Below are 11202 nucleotides of genomic sequence, written 5' to 3'. Positions count from 1 at the left end.
CTAAAAGCAGTGTGAATAGATGACAAATGAAATGTAAGTAATGGAACCTACCATTTAACTACTAGCTTAACATAATGATACTGGTAAACACATAAAATCTAAATTATCTAATGATTCTTATCCAACTACCTAGTAAGGGGAAGTTATCACGAACTTGTATGGTGTAGCATGTTTGTTCATTTATTCACTCAGTTTTTTTTGTTTCTTTTTCTTTCACTATTTAATTTTGTTTATATTTTCAAAATATTCTAAATACATATATTTCAGAGAAATTTACTTCAATTTTGAAAAGCATTCGTCGTGCATTGAAAAATGCTCATGCAGTGTAAACAAATATTCATGCAACTTTTAAAGAATGTTAGTACCAACCAAATTCATGACATTAGAAAATCTAACGTGTTTCAAAAAATATGTCCGTGACCTTTCAAGAAAATTTTAAAAGACCACTCAAAAAATATTAATAACATTTTACAAAAAGTGTTCGCGTGTTCTAAAAATATGTTCACGAATATTTTGTAAAAATGTCAATAGAATGTGAAAAACGATGTTCATGTAATTTACAAATAAAAATACCTGTAGCATTTTCAAAATTCAACTGTTTCAAATATATGTTTTTGACATTTTTAAAAATATTTTAAAAATCATGTTTAAAAAATGTTTGGTACCATTCATAAAATGTTCAGTGTGTATTGAAATTGCTTAACATTTACTCACAAAAATATTCAAACAAGTATTAAAAAACAATTATACTCTCTTCGTAAAGAAATATAAGAGCGTTTAGATCACTACTTTAGTGATCTAAGTACTCTTATATTTCTTTACAGAGGGAGTACAATGTAAAAAATATTCAAGTAATTAAAAAAATATTTAGTACCATTCAAAAAAATTTAACGTGTATTTGAATAATGTTTAACATGGATATTTTTTTTTCAAAAACTACTATTCAAAAAAAACTCATGATATATTTGAAAAATGTTCAAGTTCCATCAAAATATATTCCATGTATATACAAATAGTGTATAACACGTATTGAAAAAATTAGACATGTATTGAAAAAGAAAAGGAATACGAAAAAGAAAAAGAGAAAACAGAAGCAACATAGGCAGAAAAAAAGAGAGGAGGAAAGTATAGTTTTCCCACTCAAATGTCGTCTTATGGATCAAATCACGAATAAATCACCCCCAGACTTGTCGGCCCCTGAGTGTTTTTGCTCTGATAAGTATACTACATGGAAGGTTCTAAAACCGGTCGATACCGGTCAGTAGAACCTTCCCAAAACCGGTTTAATCGGTCGACCCACTAAGATGTGAGCGACCCCAGTGACAGAGGCGAGACCAGGCTCCCTCTCGCAATAAGCCGATATAGGTTTGGCGATTAGGGTCCATCTATATCTCTATCAACACCTCAACAGAGATTTTCTTTAAGCATAATAGGTGCAGGCAGTTACATTTTTGTGTAAATAAAATTACAGTTTTCTAAATCAAATGATACTTACAGAAATCTCAGACTATTGAGACCTACTAACAAGACATATGCCCCTCAAAAAAAAACACTAACAAGACATATATCCTTGTCCAAGAAATGATTTTATTCCAAGGCTTGTTTGTTCAGACAAGAGTATGTATATACACCAAGTGATTGCAACTAAACGATGGGCTAGCTACTGGCCGGGTACCAACCACAACATACTCCACTTGAAGATCGTGGTGTTCTTGTTCTAGTGCCGCGCAAACTCGCACTCACACACATACAGGTACCTGCAGTACGGCGGTCTCAATCTCGCTCCATGGCGATGGACGTCAGCGACTCAGCGTCCTGAAGAAGTACCAGTAGGCCTCTTCAGGCAGGCGTGTTAGCCTGACGGCCTCGGTTGTCCATGAGCCTTCGTCGATGTCTTCGGGGAGCTCCATGACAAGCAAGGATCTTTCATCAACTGAGACAGCGATGCTGATGCTTCGGTGCTTGATTGCACACCGGTCTCTGAAAGTGGCTATCGTTTCATCTGTAACAAGACTGTCTCCGGTGTAGAACAGGAAGTGATTGCGCGCCCGCTCATCATCACAAACATGCTCGATGAGATATCCTCAGAAGCAGCTGGCGCAGCCTCTGAAGATCCTCCTTGGCGATTGTCTACTCGCAGCACTTCTCAACCAAAACAGCGGATAGGAGCGCCTCCATTGTGAAGCACAAGAAAACAGGAATCTATCCCAGCATTTCACCAGATAGATGGTGCTATGAGCTTGAAAGAGTCTTCAGGTAGGCAGTTGCTCACTCGGTGACTTTGAACGGGCAGCTGAAAGCTTCAGAAGGCAATTGTATACCAAATTTAAGAAAATATACCTATCCAATCGTCCAACAAAAGGCAACAATGTTATGACCGAAGATTGTGCTATAAGTTTCAGAAAATGATGGCTGTCCTAATCTTTAATTCTTTATTGACCCATCCAACAAAAGTGATATTGTTATGAGTTATGACAGAAGAAAAGTACTGTACCTGGCTTTTATTCAGAGGTCAACACGGTGGAAACTTGACGCTACAGGTTTCCATTTTTCTTCTGTTCTTTCCACACACCTGCCCAATCTGACAGTGATTATGTCCGCCCACTGTGTTCTTCTTTCAGCTGTTGTTCCAACTTGTTAGCCTGAACTCCCCAGACCGTAGTTGGTCATGCAGGCAACTGCGGGGTAGCATCTGCATCCGGTGATCCTCCCTCGCCGATGTCGAGGGTACTTGTCCTGCCTCTGAGCTGCACGGCAATTTCGTGCAAATGATTCGTAACTGGAAAGATATTAGTACTAGCAAGATATATCAGCTTTGTCCAAAAATTGAAAATATAGTCTGCAATAAGTAGGTAACCCCACATGGACTTTATTCAAAGGGTTTGCTTCCTGAGATGAAGAGTATACAAGAGTGATTACAAACAAAGCCAGTAATTAGGGCACCCCTACAGAATGAGCTACTGGGTTCCAGTATACTCCATCTAAGATCGATCGGTCTAGGACCACATCAACTTAAACCAAGCACCAACATTCAGAACAACATGCAAGGAAGCCTAATACATACCAATCTGGTAAGCCATACATAATTAATCGAGTATACAAGAGGAGAACTATGGTGTGGGGTTCTTGTGCCGCACAAACTCACAAGCATATACGTAGTTGTAGACTTGTAGTATGGCGGTATGGGAGACCTCCAGCCCAAGATCTCAAATTTTCCCAGCGGCACGGTGCTCCATGTCCTCGATAGAACATCCACCAGTGTTATCGTCGGAACCTCGCCCTGAGCAGCATGCCCTTTTTGGTAAATATCATGTAGCACAAAGAGGTTAAGATCCTCAGATACTCGCCGTGTTTGAGCAAGGCTCCAAACATACCGAGGCTTATCCTCGTGAAGATATTCACCAGCCAACAATGCATTCTTCTCCAGATACTTCCTATTGTTTCTGAGAACCCTGCACCAGAACTGGATGCTGAGATTTTCTCTCAGTAAGGCAGCGACAATATATACGAAGATGAAAGATCCTCGCATCCCGAGGGCTGCCTCCATAGCTATGGAAGTTAACTTTGGGTGCTCCTCCGGGTCCGTGCTTCCAAACACGAGCATCTTGAAGAAATACCAGTAAGCTTCTTTAGACAAACAACTTAGCTTGATGGCTTCCGTTGTTCCAAACCTGAGCATCTTCTCTGATCGGCTAGTCACTATGATTTTACTCCCACTTGTCATGCATCTTTCAGCAGAGTGCAGCAGCCTCTTCCACACCCCTTCGTCCACATCCCCTATGAGCTCAATAACAACCAATGACCTTTCATTACCTGATGCAATATTTTGATGCTTGATCACACAATGATCTCTAAAAGTCATCACCGTTTCATCTTTAAGGCCATTTCCGCTGTAGAGCAAGATCGAGGAGAAGTGACTGCGCACACGCTCATCATTGCAAACATATTCCACAAGAGTGCTCTTCCCAATAAATCTAGGACCAACGATTGGAAGGACACCCAAACTCCCAGCCCCTAGAGGATCAGCTTGTAGCAAGAAGCTGATGGCTTGTTCCCTCTCCATTTGGCGGCCGAACATACACTTGTCAAAAAATAAATACGCACCATAAGGTTGGCGGTACATGCGAGGGTAGCTCATCAAAATTATGACAAACACCTTCATATCAGCAACCATGCTTTCCAGGACAAGAACAACATGTTTCAACTCCTTACTGACGTCTCTACCAAATTCTATGCTCCCAATTTGAGTGTCGCTAGAAAGGCGGCGAAAGCGCTTAGCCGGATTAAATTTGGATTGAACGAACGAGCAGAGACTCACCTCCTCATCGCCGGTCTTCTTCTCTCTGCACCTGAAGGCATCTAGAAGGTAGTACCCTCTGAACATTTGCTCTCTCATCGTGCTAGCCTGATGTATCATCCCCCGGTTTGTGACACACCGCCCGTCGGCCTCCTCGACAACAGCACCTACCCTCAGAAGCAGCTGGCGCAGCCTCTGCAGATCCTCCACGGCTGTCTGCTCGTTGCGCTTCTCGGCCACGAAGGATATAGCTCTGCCGACAAGATCACCAAGAAGTGCAGAAATGATTGCCTCCATTGTGAAGCGCAAATGAACAGGAAGCCCTCCCAGCCTATTACCAGATAGATGGTGCTCTGAGCTAGAAAGACTTAGGAATTTGCTTACTCCATGACATTGAATGGTTAGCTGAAAGCTTCAGAAGGCACTTGTGCTTTAAATTTCAGAAAATAGGTGTTCCTAGTCTTCATTGATCCATCCACTGAAGGCGACACTGTTTTGACAGAAGAAAAGTATTTGTTTTTGAATGAAACGGATGTCGAAATGGTGGAAAAGGATCTCGAAATGGTGGAAACTTGATGCTGCACGTCTCTTCTGCTGGGAACAAAAGTCAAATCACACGCTTCTGCTCTTTCCAACACCAGCAGAATCTGGCATTGGTTGTTTTCACTCACTGTGTTTTTTTACTGTTGTTTCGCCCCGTCAGTCAAAACTCAAAACTCCTTGCATGGAGATACTGATCTTTGTAGCAACACATGCAGGTTGTCTGAAATCTGAAATCCCCACACTGCGCGGGTGTTGTTTTCTTCTAAGTTCTACTACAAGACACTGTCAACAAGCATCATGGTTGAGAAGTGCTGTGAACACGCAACTGCGGTTCAGCTTGCGGAGTTAGGCAGTTGCTGACTCATGACTTTAAAGGTCAGTTGAAAGCTTCAGAAAGCAACTGTGTAAAATATTCAGAGAATAGGCGTTTGAACCAGCGAACAATACTGTTACGACAGAAGAAAAGTTACTGTTTCTGATTGAAAGGCCAGCGTGGTGGAAACTTGAAGCCCCGTTTTCCACCTGTTGGGGTCAACAGTGAGATCACATTTTCTTCTGTTCTTTCCAACACCTGACCCCAGTCCATCAGGCAGTGGTGTTGTTTTTTCAGCTGTTCTTTCATCTTGATGGCCCGAACTCTCGTGTGGATTTTCACTTGTGGTACTGATCTTTGTAGCAGCATGCAGGTCGACTGAACCCCCAGATTGTCATGAGTGTTGTTTCTACTCCTTGCTGGCTTTCTGTAACAATTACCATGCTCTCAGTCTGAGTGTCACTAGAAAGGCGGCTAAAACTCTTAGCTGGGTTAAATTTGCGTTGAGCGAACAAGGAGCGACTCACCTCCTCATTGTCAGTCCTCTTCTCTCTGCACTTGAAGATGTCGAGAAGGTAGTACCCTCTGAACATTTGCTTCATCATCATGCTAACCTGACAGATCATCCCTCGCCCCTCGGTTAGTGACACGCTGCCCCTCAGCCTCCTCAATGATGGCACATAACCTCACGGCAATTCTCGACCACGAAGCATATGGCTCTGCTGACAATATCACCAACTGCAAAAAATTGTGCCACCATCATAAACTTGAAGCAAACAGGAACCCCTCCCAGGCTCACCAGAACTTGAAGGAGTTAGGAAGTTGCTGAATCAATGACTTTGAATGGCCAGCTGAAGCTACAGAAAGCAATGATGCTGTAACTTCCAGAAAATAGGTTCTCTCCTCACTAGTCTTCATTGACCCATTCAACAAAGTCGGCGTTATTGTGACAGAAGAAAAGTACTCCCTCCGTCCGGAATTACTTGTCGCGGAAATAGCTAAAAATGAATGTATTTATAACTAAAATACGTCGTATTTCCAGACGGAGGGAGTACCTGTTTTTGATTTAGAGGTCAACATGGTAGAAACTTGAACTGCATGTTTGCACCATTGAAATCAATAGCCAAATCACATTTTTTTCCTATGTTTTTTCCAACACCTGTACAATCAAGCAATGGTTGTCTCTGCTCACCGTGTTCTTTCAACTGTTCTTTCATCCTGCACAATCTCTGGGTGGTGCAGCCGTTCGTTGGAAATAAGGTAATAGCAATATATGTCAGCTTTGCCCAAAAAGTGAAAAAAGTCTGCAGAAATATCAACTAGATTTTATTCCAAGGATTTGTCTATTGAGATCAAGAGTATACAGGTGATTACAAACATAACACTACATGATGATCTACTGCATTCTAATTGCAGTATACTCCGTATAAGATCGATCAGTCTAGAACCAAATTAACTAAAATCAAGCACCAACATTTAGAACAACATGCAAGGAAGTCTAATACATGCCAATCTGGTGGTAAACAAACATAATTGATCGAGTATACAAGAAGAGAACTACGATGTGGTGTTCTGCCGCACAAACTCACAAGCATTTATGTAGTTGTAGTATGGTGGTATGAGAGACCTCCAGCACAAGACCTCAAATTTTCCCCGTGGCACAGTGCTCCATCTACTAAATAGAACATCTACCACTGTTATCCTCGGAACTTCGCCCTGAGCAGCAGGCCCTTTTTGATAACTATGATGGAGCAGAAAGGGCTTAAGATCCTCAGAAACTCGCCGTGTTTCAGCAATGGTCATAATATACTGAGACTTATCCACATCACAATATTCACCGAACAACAATAAATTCTTCTGCATGTACTTCCTAAAGCTTCTGAGAACCCTGCACCAGAACCAGGCACAGAAATTTTCTCTCAGTAAGGCGGCAATAACATATGCAGAGATGAAAGATCCGCCCATCCTGAGGGCTAGCTCCATGGCTATGGATGTTAACCTTGGGTGCTCCTCCGGGTCCGTGCTTCCAAACACAAGCATCTTGAAGAAATACCAGTAAGCTTCTTCAGACAAACAACTTAGCTTGATGGCTTCCGCTGTTCCAAACCTGACAATCTTCTCTGATCGGCTAGTCACAATGATTTTGCTCCCACACATCATGCAACTTTCAGCCGAATGCAGCAGCCTCTTCCATGCCTCTTCGTCCACGTTCCCTAGGAGATCAATGACAACCAACGACCTTTCTTTACCCGAGGCAATATTTTGATGCTTGATCACGCAATGATCTCTAAAAGTCATTGCAGTTTCATCTTTAAGGTCATTTCCGCTGTAGAGCAAGATCAAGGAGAAGTGATTGCGCACACGCTCATCGTCGCAAACATGTTCCACAAGAGTGCTCTTCCCAATAAGTCCAGGGCCAACAATTGGAAGGACACCCAAATTCTCACCCCTTAGAGGCTCACCTTGTAGCAGGAAGCTGATGACTTGTTCCCTCTCCATTTGGCGGCCGAACATACACTTGTCCAAAAATAAATATGCACCATAAGGTTGGCGGTGCATGCGAGGATAGCTCATCAGAAACATAGCAAACTCCTTCATATCAGCAACCATGCTTTCCAGGGCAATAACAACATGTTTCAACTCCTTACTGATGTCTCTACCAAATTCTATGCTCTCAATTTGAGTGTCGCTAGAAAGACGGCGAAAGCGTTTAGCCGGATTAAATTTGGATTGAACGAACGAGAAGCGACACACCTCCTCATCGCCGGTCTTCTTCTCTCTGCACTTGAAGGTGTCGAGAAGGTAGTACCCTCTGAACATTTGCTTTGTCATCATGCTAACCTGACAGATCATCCCTCGGTTTGTGACACACCGCCCCTCGGCCTCCTCGACGATGGCACGTAACCGCAGAAGCAGCTGGTGCAGCCTCTGCAGATCCTCTTCCGCGGTTCTCTGCTCACGGCACTTCTCGACCACAGAGGATATGGCTCTACCAGCAAGATCATCAAGAACTGCAGAAATGAGTGCCTCCATTGTAAACTGCAAGCAAACAGGAATCCCTGCCAACCTCTCATCAGATAAATGGTGTCTCTGAACTTGAAGGACTTAAGCAGTTGCTGACTCGGTGACTTTGAATGGTCAGTTGAAAGCTTCAGAAAGCAATTGTGCTGTAAGTTCCAGAAAATAGGTGTTCTCATAGTCTTCATTGACCCATTCAATAAAGGCGACATATTGTTTTGACAGAAGAAAAGAAGAAAAGTACCAGTTTTTTATTTAGAGGTCAACATGGTGGAAGCTTGACGCTACATGGTGATTTAGAGGTCACAACTTTGTTCCATGCTTCCAAACACCTACAGAATCAAGCAGTGGTTGTTTCTGCAGTCTCTGAGCAGTGCGGCCGTTTGCTTAAAAGAAATGGCCTTCTCAAGTCACTGTAAACAAGGTAAAACAGAGTCAGCATTACTATCAACTACTCCCTCCGTTTCTAAATATTTGTCCTTTTAGAGATTTCAACAAGTGACTACATACGAAGCAAAATGAGTGAATCTACACTCTAAAATATGTCTATATACATCCGTATGTGGTAGTTCATTTGAAACTCTAAGTAATGGAGGGAGTAGATCTTATTCTAAGGCTTTTTTTATATGGAAGAGTATACAATTGATTATAAGCACATTAAGTAATTACATTTCTGGTAATACAATAGATTATAAGCACTACAATAGATTACTACACCAGAAGTCTTAGCACACATGCATATCTGGTAAGCCATTTTCTGTAAATAAAATTACATTTTTTCTAAATCAAATGAGACTTAAAGAAATCTCAGATGATTGAGACGTACTAGCAGGACATATGTCCAAGAAATGACTGTAACTACACTCTGAGCTGCTGGCCGGGTACCAACCACGACATACTCCAATATAAGATCGGTCAATCAAGAACTCGGAACATGCATGAACCACCTCTACGGCTCACTTTCGATCGTGGTCTTCTTGTTCTTGTGCTGCACAAACTCGCACTCGCACACATACACACGTACCTGTAGTACGGTGGTATGAGGGACCTCCAGAACAACACCTCGGACCTGCCCCATGGCGCGGCGGCGGTCCCGGACAGGAGGTCGACCACCTTCACCCTCGGTGCCTCAGTGCGATCATCCAGCCCTCTCTGGTAGCTATCGCACAGCAGGAACAGCTTGAGACGACCCAGACACGGCGCTTGGGCCATGCTCCAGACGTACCAGGACTGGAGGTCGAGAGGGTACTCGCCGCCCAGCAGCATGGTGTTCTTCTGCAAGTAGTCCCTGAAATGTGCGAGGACCCTGCGCCAGGACCGGGCGCAGAGACGGTCTGCGCCCAGTCCCAGCAACAGGCCGGCGCTGATGAACGCGTTCATGAATGAGCCACGCATCTCAACAGTGAGCTCCATGGCAATTGGCAATGGACGTCAGCTCCGGGTGATCCTCGGGGTCCGTGCTACCGAATGCCAGCGTCCTGAAGAAGTACCAATAGGCCTCTTCGGGCAGACGTTCTAGCCTGACCGCCTCAGTTGTTCCGAGACTGGCCACCTTCTCCGATCGGCTAGTGATTATGATCTTGCTCCCATGTTTCAGGGATCTCGCGGAAGAGCACAGCAGCCCCCTCCATGTGTCTTCGTCGAAGTCTTCACAGAGATCGACGACAAGCAAGGATCTTTCCTCAACCGAGGCGATGTTGATGTTTTGGTGCTTGATTGTACAGTTATCTCTAAAAGTTGTTGCCGTTTCATCTGTATTGAGGATGTCTCCGGTGTAGAACAAGATCGACGAGAAATGGTTGCGCACCCGCTCGTCGTCGCAAACATGCTCCGCGAGAGTGCTTTTCCCAATAAGTGCAGAACCAGCGATCGGAAGGACACCAGGATCTCCATTCCCTAGCGCAGCCTCTGAAGATCCTCCTTGGTGGTTGTCTGCTCGCGGCACTTGTCGACCACAACGGATATAGCTCTGCTGACAATATCTCCAAGAACTGCGGAGATGAGCACCTCCATCGCGAAGTGCAAACTACCCCTCCCAGCCTCTCACCGTCACCGGATAGATGGTGGTCTGAGCTTGAAGGACTTAAGCAGTTGCCAAGTCAGGTGCACTGAGCTTGAAGGAATTAGGCAGTTGCAGACTTGATGACTTTGAATGGCCAGCTAGTCTTCATTGACCCATCGGGTGTTCTAGTCTTCATGGACTCTCTATCTGCCCTCTCATCACGCTAGCCTGACGGATCATCCCTCAGTGTGCGACACGACACCCCTCGGCCTCCTCGACAGCAGCAGATATCCTCAGAAGCAGCTAGCGGCGCCTCTGTATATTATCCTCTGCTCCTTGGCCAACCAAGACAGATATGGATCTGCTGACAATATCACCAAGAGCCGTAGAAATTATTGCCTCCATTGTGAAGTGCAAACACACAGGAACCCTCCCAGCCATTCACCAGCTAGTGGTGCTCTGAGCTTGAGGAAATTAGGAAGCTGCTGACTCAGTGACTTTGAACGGTCAGCTGAAAGCTACAAAAGGCAATTGTGTTACGAATTTCAGAAAATAGGTGTCTTCCTAGTTTTTATTGCTGCTACATGAAAGTGACATTGTTGTGACAGAAGAAGAAAAGTACCTGTTTTTGCTTTAGAGGTCAACATGGTGGACACTTGACGCTGAATGCTTGCACCAGTGGAATCAATAGCCAGATCACATTTTTCCTCCATACTTTCCAACACCTGCGAAATTAAGCAGTGGTTGTGTCTGCTCACCCTGTTCTCATCCTGCACAATCTCTGAGTGATGCAGCCGTTCTTTGGAAACAAGGTACTAGCAAGATATATCAGCTTTGAAAAAAAAGTGAAAACAGAGTCCGCATAAATATCAACTAGATTTTATTCCAAGGCTTTATTCAATGAGATGAAGAGTATTCAAGTGATTACAATCACAGCCCTACATGATGATCTACTGAGTTCTAGTTGCAGTATACTCCGTATAAGATCAATCAGTCTAGAACCAGATCAACTAAAATCAAGCACCGACA

The 11202-nt window shown here is 43.7% G+C and overlaps 1 pseudogene; it reads right to left on the bottom strand.

Moving 5' to 3' along the window:
• Positions 1–2130: 2130 nt before the first annotated feature.
• On the bottom strand, positions 2131–10886 carry LOC123044916 (uncharacterized; annotated as a pseudogene).
• Between the last annotated feature and the right edge of the window lie 316 nt (positions 10887–11202).

The sequence above is a fragment of the Triticum aestivum genome, chromosome 1A, assembly GCF_018294505.1.
Source record: "Triticum aestivum cultivar Chinese Spring chromosome 1A, IWGSC CS RefSeq v2.1, whole genome shotgun sequence".
Lineage (NCBI taxonomy): Eukaryota > Viridiplantae > Streptophyta > Magnoliopsida > Poales > Poaceae > Triticum > Triticum aestivum.
The sequence above is the reverse complement of the archived record's forward strand: the minus strand, read 5'-3'. Positions and strand labels throughout refer to the sequence as shown.